Source organism: Amia ocellicauda, unplaced genomic scaffold (assembly GCF_036373705.1).
Source record: "Amia ocellicauda isolate fAmiCal2 unplaced genomic scaffold, fAmiCal2.hap1 HAP1_SCAFFOLD_38, whole genome shotgun sequence".
NCBI classification, from domain to species: Eukaryota; Metazoa; Chordata; class Actinopteri; order Amiiformes; family Amiidae; genus Amia; species Amia ocellicauda.
Window position 1 is genome coordinate 776507 of NW_027102952.1, and position 13185 is coordinate 789691.

General features: G+C 39.4%; 1 non-coding gene across 1 annotated transcript; it reads right to left on the reverse strand.

Annotated features, from left to right (window-relative positions):
- Nucleotides 1-1646: 1646 nt before the first annotated feature.
- On the reverse strand, nt 1647-1761 carry LOC136733973 (U5 spliceosomal RNA). Its single transcript, XR_010810353.1, has one exon. It is a non-coding gene; the product is annotated as a U5 spliceosomal RNA (small nuclear RNA).
- Nucleotides 1762-13185: the final 11424 nt, after the last annotated feature.

A 13185-nucleotide genomic window follows, 5' to 3' on the forward strand; every position in this document is an offset into this window, starting at 1 on the left:
TTAGGACAGGGCATTTTTGTTAGGTCATTAAGTTTTCTTCTTAGTTCGCCTTCTTTTCCTAAAATAAAAATAAAATAAATAAAACCCTGCATTATGTCCACAGATATTTGGGGATTATATTTATTTGTCATAAAAATACTGTGCTTTGACCATACAAATTAAGATGAACAGCCAACACTGAATCAAAACTGAAGTTAAATTATATCTGGTTTAATTTATTTTGTGATTTGGGGGATTTTATTGTAAAGCACAACACACAATAAATCGTTCTTACAAATGCCAGTCAAGTATGACGAGTTTTTAGCGCCCTCACCACCACCTACCATGTTATAAGAGTATGTTAGAAGTACAACACATTAATAACTTAAACATTCATTTCAAATATACTGTGATTGTATATATCAAATAGCATGTAAAGACTTTAATGTTTTTTTTTTAAATAAACATTGTTACCAGTCATAATGATCTGCGCTTCATGGACAGGCCATCCACCTTTTGGAGGTTTGTTCGTGTCTCTCCACTCTGCTCTGAAGTTTCGAGTCGTCTCTTCGTCATCATCAGCAATGCTGAATAAATCAAAATTGCGAAAGCAAGCAGTGGGAATCACGCTGTAAGAGTCTTTGTCGACCCCGCTTTCCCACTTCACCAACGCGTGCATCACCGCCATTCTACCTTCACCTTCTCGTCCGTTTTTTCTGCGCCTTTTTCCCCCGACAAGTCACGGCACAAAAAACAGTCCCGCTCTGCATTCTGGTACTTGGCGTTCTTAATAACACCAACAGGGTGTAATCGCATAGACCACTCGAGTATAAAGTACTACATATCCCATCAGTTACAGTTTTTTTTCATCATCTGAAACTGCAATTTAGCACTTTCAACTGTTTCTTAGTGATTCCTAGAATTACTAACCGGTATTGTAGTCAATGTGTTTATAACCTTTTTTGTTTAACGATTTGTGTGTTATCCTATGGGATCCCATGGTCTTTGATTTGGTCACGGAAGTGATTTGTCTTTGATTTGTTGATCTAGAGTTGAATTTTAATTAGTTTTTCCCTTTTGTATAATTAGTGTAGTGCTACATTTAGTCTTTGTTTTTAAATAAATTTGACAATTTATATCTTTGGAATTGGTGTCTGCGTCCAATTATTACAGAAATTGAGTTCTACAAGACTCCAGGATTCGTGATAAGGTGATACTATGAATTCACTTCTTTAATTGAAATGTATAAGTGTACCTTACGCTACATATATGTATGTATGTATGTATGTCCAATTGCTTTGACAATACAAATGAATTGAATTGAGAGGGAGAGAGAGAGAGAGAGAGACAGACAGACAGACTGACAAACAGAAAAACAGACAGACACAGACACACACACACACAGAGCCAGCCAGCCAGCCAGCTCAGCGATGACATCACGAGCCTCTCTCAGCTGACTGCTATGACATCACAGAGCATGAACATTCTGTTGCTTGCCGTCTGTCAACCACTCAGTCACTGCCAGCCAGACTGGCTGGCTGTCTGGATAGGGGGGCTGCTTGCTGCTGCTGCGTACCTTAGCTAGCTTATTTGCTTGACCGGCCTTCCTACTCCTCTGCCCACATGCCCACCTATGCCCGATCTGCTGTTCACCTGGATCACAGCTCCGCCCCAACAAGGCAGAGCCCCCCAAGAATGGTACAAACTCACCCACGATCCCCTCCACGGAAAGCTTTAGCAAAAGGCAAAAGCGTTATACGTAATGAAGAGGAACCCGAGTCCAAGACGCATCCGACCAGCCATACATATTTGTGTGTATTAAAGATCACATTTTCTTACATTTAGTTTTTCTGTACTTTATTACATCTTATTGTGATTTATAAAAGTATTGTTTCTTTTCCATATGTATGTATGTATGTGTGTGTGTGTGTGTGTGTGTGTGTCTGTCTCTGTGTGAAAGTTAGTGTGTGTGTCTGTACGTGTGTGTGCCTGTCTCTGTGTGAAAGTGTGTGTGTGTGTGTGTGTGTGTGTGTGTATATGTCTCTCTGTGAAAGTGTGTGTGTGGGTGTGACAGTGTGTGTGAGTGTCTGTCTGTCTGTCTGTCATGTAACTCGCACATCTGTGAGGGCACCATTTTTGCAGAAGAGATGTACACATTTTGGAGCAACATATGCTGCCATCCAGACATCATCTTTTCCAGTGACGTCCCTGCATTTTCAAACAGATCACATTTTATTACACTTTGTTTATCTGTACCTTATTACATCTTATTGTGATTTATACTTGTAATGTTTCTTTTCCATATATATGTATGTACAGTGGGGGAAAAAAGTAATTGATCCCCTGCTTATTTTGTACGTTTGCCCACTGACAAAGAAATGATCAGTCTATAATTTTAATGGTAGGTGTATTTTAGCAGTGAGAGACAGAATAACAACAAGAAAATCCAGAAAAATGCATTTCAAAAAAGTTATAAATTGATTTGCATGTTAATGAGGGAAATAAGTATTTGACCCATTTTCAATGCCCTGGCTTAGGGAAGGAGGTTCTCACCCATGATTTGACGGTACATGGCCCCGTCCATCGTCCCTTTGATGCGGTGCAGTTGTCCTGTCCCCTTAGCAGAAAAACAGCCCCAAAGCATAATGTTTCCACCTCCATGTTTGATGGTGGGAATGGTGTTCTTGGGGTCATTCCTCCTCCTCCAAACACGGCGAGTTGAGTTGATGGCAAAGAGCTTGATTTTGGTCTCATCTGAGACCACTTTCACCCAGTTCTCCTCTGAATCATTCAGATGTTCATTGGCAAACTTCAGACGGGTCTGTACATGTGCTTTCTTGAGCAGGGGGACCATGCGGGCGCTGCAGGATTTCGTTCCTTCTAGGCATAGTGTGTTACCAATTGTTTTCTTGGTGACTATGGTCCCAGCTACCTTGAGATCATTAACAAGATCCTCCCATGTAGTTCTGGGCTGATTCCTCACCGTTCTCATGATCATTGAAACTCCATGAGGTGAGATCTTGCATGGAGCCCCAGACTGAGGGAGACTGACAGTTATTTTGTGTTTCTTCCATTTGCAAATAATCGCACCAACTGTTGTCACCCTCTCACCAAGCTGCTTGGTGATGGTCTTGTAGCCCATTCCAGCCTTGTGTAGGTCTACAATCTTGTCCCTGACATCCTTGGACAGCTCTTTGGCCATGGTGGAGAGTTTGGAATCTGATTGATTGATTGCTTCTGTGGACAGGTGTCTTTTATACAGGTAACGAGCTGAGATTAGGAGCACTCCCTTTAAGAGAGTGCTCCTAATCTCAGCTCGTTACCTGTATGAAAGACACCTGGGAGCCAGAAATCTTGCTGATTGATAGGGGATCAAATACTTATTTCCCTCATTAACATGCAAATCAATTTATAACTTTTTTGAAATGCGTTTTTCTGGATTTTCTTGTTGTTATTCTGTCTCTCACTGCTAAAATACACCTACCATTAAAATTATAGACTGATCATTTCTTTGTCAGTGGGCAAATGTACAAAATCAGCAGGGGATCAAATACTTTTTTCCCTCACTGTATGTATGTATGTATGTATGTATGTAAGTGTGTGTGTGTCTGTCTCTGTGTGAAAGTGTGTGTGTGTGTCTGTCTGTGAAAGTGATTGTGTGTGAAAGTGTGTCTGTCTGTCTGTCTGTCTGTGAAAGTGTGTGTGTGTGTGTGTGTGTGTGCGTGTGTCTGTCTGTGAAAGTGTGTGTTTGTGTGTGTATGGGTGTGACAGTGTGTATGAGTGTCTGTCATGTAACTCGCACATCTGTGAGGGCACCATTTTTGCAGAAAGAGATGTACACATTTTGGAGCAACATATGCTGCCATCCAGACATCGTCTTTTCCAGGGACGTACCTGCATTTTTCAGCAGGATAACGCCAAACCACATTCTGCCCAGATTTCAAGCGCATGGTTGCATAGGCAGAGAGTGCGGGTGCTAGCATGGCCTGCCTGCAGTCCTGACCTGTCTCCGAATTGAGAATGTGTGGCGCACTATGAAGTGCAAATTAAGACAACGAAGGCCCTGTGCAGTTGCGCAGCTGAGGAAATGCATAATGGATGAATGGGGGAAAATCCCGCTTGCTAAACTTAACCAAGTGGTGTCTTCAGTGCCCAAGTGCTTAATAAGTGTTATTAAAAGAAAAGGTGATGTTACATAGTGGTAAACAGTCGACTGTCCCAACTTTCTTGGTTTCTTTTCACTGCTAATGAGATGCTGTAGAGTGAGTTAGTTATATTGCTTTCAGGAGCTCTAATCGTATTGATGAGTTCATGCAGCATTTGTAATTGAATTTCAAAAAGAAATCTTTGCTGTCTGGCCTGTGTGTATGAGATGTACTCTGTCAATCTTTGGCTAACAACTGAAACATTGGTAGAACAGAAATGGCAACATAAAAAAGAAAAGTACATTTTAAAAGAGCACATTAAATAGGATGAATATACAGTTTTTTACAATCACTTTGTCACTAATTTCAGAACCTTGATGTCATTTTTCAAAACTCTAGACACAAAACTCAAAACGGTCATCACTTGTAACACAGGCTGTCCAATGTTCAAAACATTGCATTGTGCATTCATATCTTTAAAGAAACCTAGCACTTGCAGACTTGTTGGTTCAAATAACTCATTTATCATGAAATACCATAGTAACATAGTAACACAGAAGATACCGATAGTTTCACTGTGTAGTTGTTCGTACAATCATTAAATATTGTAGTACAAAATATGTGATACATGTTTCATTATGGTACTACACATAAATACATCACTGTAAAAGGACTAGTAGAGAGAATACTACAGACACAGTGGAATCATTGAACAAAATCTGAAATGTATTGATGCAATACAATCAAATCACACCATAGGTTTCTTTGAATCCATGCAACAATAATTAGCTACAAAAACGAACAAAACTACAGTAAAATGTCAACTGCAGTGTTCCTCACCTGGCTTAGTGTAAAAAGCAAAACAAAGGATTGATTACTGTACTTCTAAATTTCCATCAGCCCTGTGTTCAGGTTCAGGTTCTCACAACCATTTTTCACAAGAGGCATTTTGAAACTGAACATACTTGAACATACTCAGTCATCAGCTGCTTCACTCTGTCTGCATTTCTTTCAAAAGGCACACTATACTCTGTGCTACACATTGGTATGCAGTATACAGTCATTTGACAATTGAGAGTAGCCTAATGTTTAGTGCATGCTGAAGACTTGCCGCTTCTCAGTACGGACATTTCTGATGATTGAGGCCACAGTTGATCCTGAGTTGATTCTGAGGTTTGATTGAATCATTGTAGCTGCCTCAGTCATGGTCATGCCATGATTTACAAAATGGTCTACAACTATTTCTCGGATTTCACTGGACACTATTTGCTGTTGCTGCCGCTGTCTGGTCCGTGGCCTTGTCCTCTACCACGTTCCCCCAACACCTCTCAAATGAGGCCCATGGCTGCCTCTCTGGTGAGGCCTAAGCCCTCCTCTATGACGAGGCCCACGACCACCTCTCAGAAGGGGTGCATGTCCCCTTCCATTCCTTTGACCACCACGTCTTCCTCCTCCCACTGCTTGACCTCTATTGTGACCTGGATGACCTGCCGGCTCCATGTTATCACTGTGTTGCTCGGGTGGATAGCACTCATTTCACTCGATACTCGTACCACAATGTGAAATCAATCATCAATAACCAGTTGGCAGTATTGGAAAAGCAATTACAAGGGCCTGCATACATACAGTAATGTCAAATCTGATGTGGAAGAACAATCATCTTCAACCAGGTTGGAGCGTTAGTTGCAATGCCTTTAATACACGCAGCGTGGAGAGGAACAGTGACTCAAGAAGATCCCAAAGTCGCTCTGCCTTCATTTTAACAGTCAGAGCTTTTATACACAAAAATCAAAGAGCTGGTTATAATCAGAAAGTCATTACTATGTTATCTTAAAAGTTAGCTAAGCAGAATTTATATCATTATAGGACAGAGTTCATAGATCAACACATGGATTAGGGAGCAGGCACTTCAATCATACTGTTTGACATTGTCTCCAAGATTCTCATCGTAAATAACAAGCAGAAATCAAACTACCTTCTGGCCTGACCTTCTAGCTTGACCTTATCTTTCTTAAGTATACAAGAGAGAAAAACAGGTATTAGAGAAAGAATTTCTAACTTTCCTTCCACACTGAAAACATGGTGTGGAAAAGTGCTACATGATGATGAATGATGATGAAATATTACATCCATAGATAATGTAGTCCAACTGGTTCATGCTCCTCGGTTATTGGTGTCAATGGATCTCATTATCCTGAAACTTTCATGATCGAAACATGGAATACTGTTCGTCAGTTTCCATAAAACTATGAATTAAGAGTAATGCAACAGTCACTTATCATTTTGAGCAGCTGTATCAATTGATAGTTAGATCTTTGTAATGAAATGAATAGACAGTGATCTCAGATGTAATGTGTGAATTGCATTTTGAAATGGTAATACTTTGACGTTAAGTTGTATCATTTTAGTTCAATGAACAAATGATCTGAGGTTGATGTGTATTGTATCCAAGCAATTGAAAAATGTGCATTTTGATCATCGGGTGTGAGTTTAGTGTCTAGAGTTTTGAAAAATGACATCAAGGTTCTGAAATGAGTGCCAAAGTGATTGTAAAAAAGTGTAATATCAGGGGACAGTGGCTATTAGTGATCTGGCCTTCCGTGGCCTCTGTATTAATGTAACAGGTCACATTGTATGTGTACACTGATACTTGATAGTATAATATAGTACAAGTAAAAAACATACATAGGTATCATAGAAGTATTTTGCAGAAATGATTAAGGATAGTTATCAAAATGGAGAGGAAATGCTAAATCCAGTCTCCCCAGGCTGAGCTTCTATTGCTACACCTGCTAAGTGGCTGCTGGCCCCACTATATGGATAGAGCCACACCAAGTACAAGAGTCTCCCCATTGCTATTTATATCTCCCTATCCAGTCTTCTATACGTGTCAGGTATACAAGTGTGTGTGTGTGTGTGTGTGTGTGTGTCTGTCTGTCTGTCTGTCTGTGAAAGTGTGTGTGTGTGTGTGTGTGAAAGTGTGTGTGAGTGTCTGTCTGTCTGTCTGTCATGTAACTTGCACATCTGTTAGGGCACCATTAATGCAGAGATGTACACATATTGTTTATTTTCCATATATATGTATGTATGTATGTATGCATGTCCAATTGCTTTGACAATACAAATGCACTGAATTGAGACAGAGAGAGAGAGAGAGAGAGAGAGAGAGGTGCTAAGGCACATTTGTAACATAAATTAGGGAACATTTGAAACATGCTTAGGGAACATTCATAAGAACATAAGAACATAAGAAAGTTTACAAACGAGAGGAGGCCATTCGACCCATCATGCTCGTTTGGTGTCCATTAATATCTAAGTGATCCATGGATCCTATCCAGTCTATTTTTAAATGTTCCCAAACTTTCAGCTTCTACCACTTTCCATCTTGAATGCCTTGAAGCCCAATTTCCATTTGTTGTCCCCTGGTGCGTGTGTCCCTGCTGATCTGGAAAAGCTCCTCTGGTTTGAGGAACCTTTCATGATTTTGAAGACTTGGATCAAGTCCCCACGTAATCTCCTCTGTTCCAGGGTGAAAAGGTTCAGTTCCCTCAGTGTCTCCGAGTAGGACTTTCCCTTCAGACCTGGAATAAGTCTGGTTGCTCTCCTCTGAACTGTCTCTAAAGCAGCAATATCCTTCTTGAAGTGTGGTGCCCAGAACTGTACACAGTATTCCAGATGAGGTCTAGCGCATTGTACAGTCTTAACATTACTTCCCTTGTTTTAAATTCTACACTTTTGATGATATACCCTAGCATTCTGTATGCCTTTTGTATTGCTTCCCCACATTGTTTGGATGGAGAAAGTGAATCCACATAGATTCCTAGGTCTTTCTCATGCATTACTTCATCTAGATCTGTACCTCCCATAGTGTAATTATAGTGGACATTTTTGTTTTACTGCATGTATTACCTTGCACTTGTCCACATTGAATTTCATTTGCCAGGTGTCAGCCCACAACTGAATTTATCTAAGTTCCTCTGAATAGCATGTGCTGCCAAGATTGTATCTGCTAAGCCACCTATTTTAGTATCATCTGCAAATTTGACAAGGTTGCTAAGTATCCCAGAGTCCAGATCATTAATATAGATTAGAAAAAGCAAAGGCCCTAGTACTGATCCCTGTGGAACTCCACTAACAACCTCACTCCAGTTAGAAGTGACTCCTCTAATCTGTTTCCTATACATCAACCAGTTCATAATCCATCTACTTACATGACCCTGAATGCCTACAGCTTCCAATTTGAGGATCAGTCTTTGGTGTGGAACCTTATCAAAAGCTTTTTGGAAATCTAAGTATATCATATCATATGCTTTCACGTGATCTACAGCTGCAGTTGCATGTTCAAAAAAATGTATTAAGTTAGTAAGACATGATCTGCCTCGTCTAAACCCATGTTGACTATCTCCAAGAATATGGTTTTCATTGAGATGCTCCTCTATTTTCTGTCTAATCATTTTTTCCAACATTTTACAGGTGATGCAGGTGAGACTGATTGGTCTGTAATTTCCTGGCTCAGTTTTGTCCCCTTTCTTGTGGATTGGTATGAAATTTGCTGTCTTCCAGTCAGTGGGAACATCCCCTGTTCTAAGTGTCATTTGAAATAATCGAGTTAACGGCCTATACATAATTTCCCTCATTTCTTTAAGTACTGTTGGAAATATCCCATCTGGCCCAGGTGATTTGTTTGATTTTAATTCTGCTAGTCCCTTTAGTACCTCCTCCTCATTTATCCTCATCTCTCTTAGGGTTTGACTGGATTGATTGTCAACCTGTGGCATGTCATCTGTTTTTTCTTTTGTAAAAACCTCTGTGAAATACTCATTTAGAATATTTGCCACATCTTGTTCGTTTTCCAAGATACCTCCATTTTTGCCCTTTATCTGTTTCACCTCCACCTTAATTGACCGCTTGCTGTTGTAATTTTGAAAAAAGCTCATTGCATTGGTTGTAGCTCCAAGAGCTATGTTTCTTTCTATTTCCCTCTTTGCTTTCCTGATCCCTTTCTTAAGATCTCTTTGCAGCTCAACATATTCTATGTATTTTGTTTCATCACCATCCCTTTTGTATGTGCTATACAACATTTTCTTCCTCTTTATATTTTTTTGCATCCCTCTGGTTTGTATGTATGTATGTATGTATGTATGTATGTATGTATGTATGTGTGGAAGGAAAGTTAGAAATTCTTTTCTCACAACTGTTTTTCTCTCTTGTATACTTAAGAAAGATAAGGTCAAGCTAGAAGGTCAGGAGGCCATAAGGTAGTTTGATTTCTCTTTGTTATTTACAATGAGAACCTTGGAGACAATGTCAAACAGAATGACCTACGTGCCTGTTCACTAATACCATGTATAGACCTATGAACTCTGTTCGATAATGATATATGTTCTGCTTAGTTAGCCTTTAAGATAACATAGTAATGACTTTCTAGCATGTATGTATGCATGTATATATATATATATATATATATATATATATGTATGAATGTATGTATGTCCAATTGCTTTTGACAATACAAATGAATTGAGAGGGAGAGAGAGAGAGAGAGAGACAGACAGACAGACTGACAAACAGAAAAACAGACACACACACAAACACACACACACACAGAGCCAGCCAGCCCGCCAGCCAGCCAGCCAGCCAGCCAGCTCAGCGATGACATCACGAGCCTCTCTCAGCTGACTGCTATGACATCACAGAGCACGTACATTCCGTTGCTTGCCGTCTGTCAACCACTCAGTCACTGCCAGCCAGACTGGCTGGCTGGCTGGATGTGGGGGCTGCTTGCTGCTGCTGCGTACCTTAGCAAGCTTATTTGCTTGACCGGCCTTCCTACTCCTCTGCCCACATGCCCACCTATGCCTCTACTCCAAGATACTTATACAATAGAAAAACTATGGTAATAATAATATAGCCCAAGACAAAAAATATTAATCTTTCTAGACTGTATTAAAGTTCAGCACTTCGGAAAAATAGAATTATTTTGTATTTCAATAAAACAAAAATTATTACTGGTATCCACACACCCAACCAATGTAAATGTCACGGACGGTGTTAATTAGCTCCTTAATCACCATTACTTATTATATTTATATTTCACTTCACTTTATGCAATATGGCTTGTGTATTTTGTTTGGTTCTATATTGCCATTATTTTGTGTGTTGATTATCTTTCACTTTATTGTTTAATTTGTTATTCACGTATTATTTTGATTGTTTGCACGCGTGCCTTATTATTTTTGTTTCTTCTTTCTTTCACAACTCACCTGGGTCCACCTGCACTCTTCACACGCGTCCCCACTTAATCACCCTGCCCTGGGAGAGGAGAGGATTATCTGCTGTAGTCCACTTTCCAATGTGGGAGGTCTCTGCGGCTCATATCTCATTCAATTATTTATTCATTTATCCTACATCAAGTTTATTTATTTTCCCACGTTTCATTCAATCACCATCAGAAGCTCTCTGTGCTAAAAGTGGCAGCACATTTGTCTCACACACATCAAACTCACCTTTTCCTGCTTCCCAAGCCTTATCAACTTACTCAGACCCTCGTCAACTTACTCAAACCCTCTTCAACTTTGGTTAACATTGCTCTGCATTCTAACAGCTATTCTTTCTCCTATTCTTAATTTCTTACAAGAAATGTATTCAGGTTTTTTTATCAATATGTTTTATTTATATTTATACAGATGTCACTCCATTATTCGTTTATTGAAGTCATATATGTACCTAACAAAATATTAGCCAATAGGCCATTGATCTCAATAATGATTCCCATAATCCTAGGACACCTTCTCTTTTACTCTTCCTTTCCATTCTTACTTTTCTCCTGTAAAGCATTTTATATTACTTGAGCTTACTTATTCTATAGTTGTAATCTTATACTTCTGCGGTATCTTACCCTTTTCCTACATCACTCATCTTAAAACCATGGTCTACTTTGACTTTCATTTCAGGTATTATATGCTAGGCACCAATAACCAAACATTTTCTGAAAGACTGTAACATGTCACCAGACTGTTTACATTCTCCTGCTTTCACAGGCTGTCAGGGCTGCACCAGGCTCTCTTCTAGCCTTTCGTTTCCTTGAATTTGACTTTTGACAGCGCTTGTCCATAACATGATGTTTAACAAACAAATTCTGGTTCTTCTTGTGGAGACACCATGACTATTTATATATTACTATTATTATCCATCTGTTTATTCAATGTATATTTTGGATTACTTTTCTTATAATAGTCTTTCTTTCTGATTTCTGATGCTTGAGGCACTCTGTATAGAGCCAAAGATCCTCATGAATATGATAAATCTGTTGTTACATTTTTAAATATAATTCTAAAATGATTGCCAAAACATAGACATTTACCTTATATCACCTTCAAACTATACATATACATAAACACACAAAGCACATACACATTGATATCTAAAGATAATTCAGATATCCGATCTGTGGCATGTTTTATTGACCCTGCAGTGTCTCAAACAGCCCTTATAACTTATTATTTAAGCTTATGATTATTTAGAATAAAATGTCAAATAATCCCACTCGATTATTTCATTATTTCACTATCTCAGTTTTCTTGATCCATTGTGAAAAAGTTCTGTTATTTCCTCCTCATCTGTAGAGGCTACATTAGCCCACTCCCCGGTCTGATATTCTCGTAGTAACTGTATCCAAATGTTGGGCGGACATTTAGCCTTCACGATGATGTGTACATCGTGCGGGTGAAGGAGGTGAATAACCATCTTTTCATCTAGAATATCCCAAAAAGTTGTGTTACCCTGGTTTGGTTTTAATTTTGGGAGGGACGCCCATATCATTTCTTTTTCTCCTGGGGAGAAGGGGACATGGGTTTTAGTCGTATAGACTATTGATTGACCTTCCTCTTTACTCTGTCTAGTTTTGACTTGCATGGGTGCAGCTGGGACCGTTTTCAGAGCGGTCAGATCTGGATACAATGTATTATTATAACCAAAATCAGTGATTGATTTATATTCCGGATTATATGGGGGAGGAGCGCTAGCAAAACCTCCTTTTTCATATTCCCATGCTTTGCGATCTAAATCATCCCAATCGGGCCTGTCGTCCTCGGAGTGATCTGTGTCGCGACGCGCTCCTAACACGGCAGCACATCGCGCACCTACACCTTCACCTTTTCTGACCACTTTTCTTGCCCTTCTAATTTGCCTTGTAGTTCTATTAATTCTATCGTATTTTTCACAACTTCTTCTCTCAATTCACATTACTGTTTATGATGATCTTCCATTTCTGTTATTTTCTTTTCTTGATTCTCACCAACCTGACACAATATCACAATTCCTTTCTCTGTCTTATCTGGTTGTTGTTGCTTCCACCAGTCCCGGTGCTCCTTCGGAGACCAGTCTTTCTCCCAACTTCCTTCCAACATTTTCTTCTCTACATTCTGTTTTTTTATTTCTCAAAAAACCAATAATGCTGGTGTCACTCACTGTGACGATTTATCTGAAATATTACATTATTATATATTATATTATGTATATATATTATAATAAAAACAAACACTCCAGTAAGGTACGGACACCCGTACATGACACTGGCTAAGGTAAGGGAACCCATAAACAACCATAAGCACCCCCGGACCTAGGACAGCCTGTAACTTGCTAACTTGCTAACTGTTTTGTTTGCTTCTCATCGTTTGCTGCTAGTTGCATGCCAAACGAGTTCGTTCTGTCCAAAATATAAGCTTTTTTTCTTCTAATAAACTCAATAAAAATACAGTGCACTAGCAACTATTTCCCTTTCAAAAGTTGTAGTCCCGTTTCAGTTAAAACAAAATGTGTTCTTCAAACAAAGAAAATACTTGTGTTTCTTTTCCCTCTTTACCTGCTCTTATCACAAAGCTTCTCAACACAATCTCAGGTGCAGGTGCACTCTGCGCTATCCTTTGCCCGAGCTTTGTCCAGGAAAACTCACTGTAGCCATCTTAGTTCAACACGGGCTCTCCTTACCTGCGAGTCACACGGGTCCAGTTCACTTTGCAAGTGAACAGTCTCTTCTCAGAAACAATAAGGAAACTTGGAA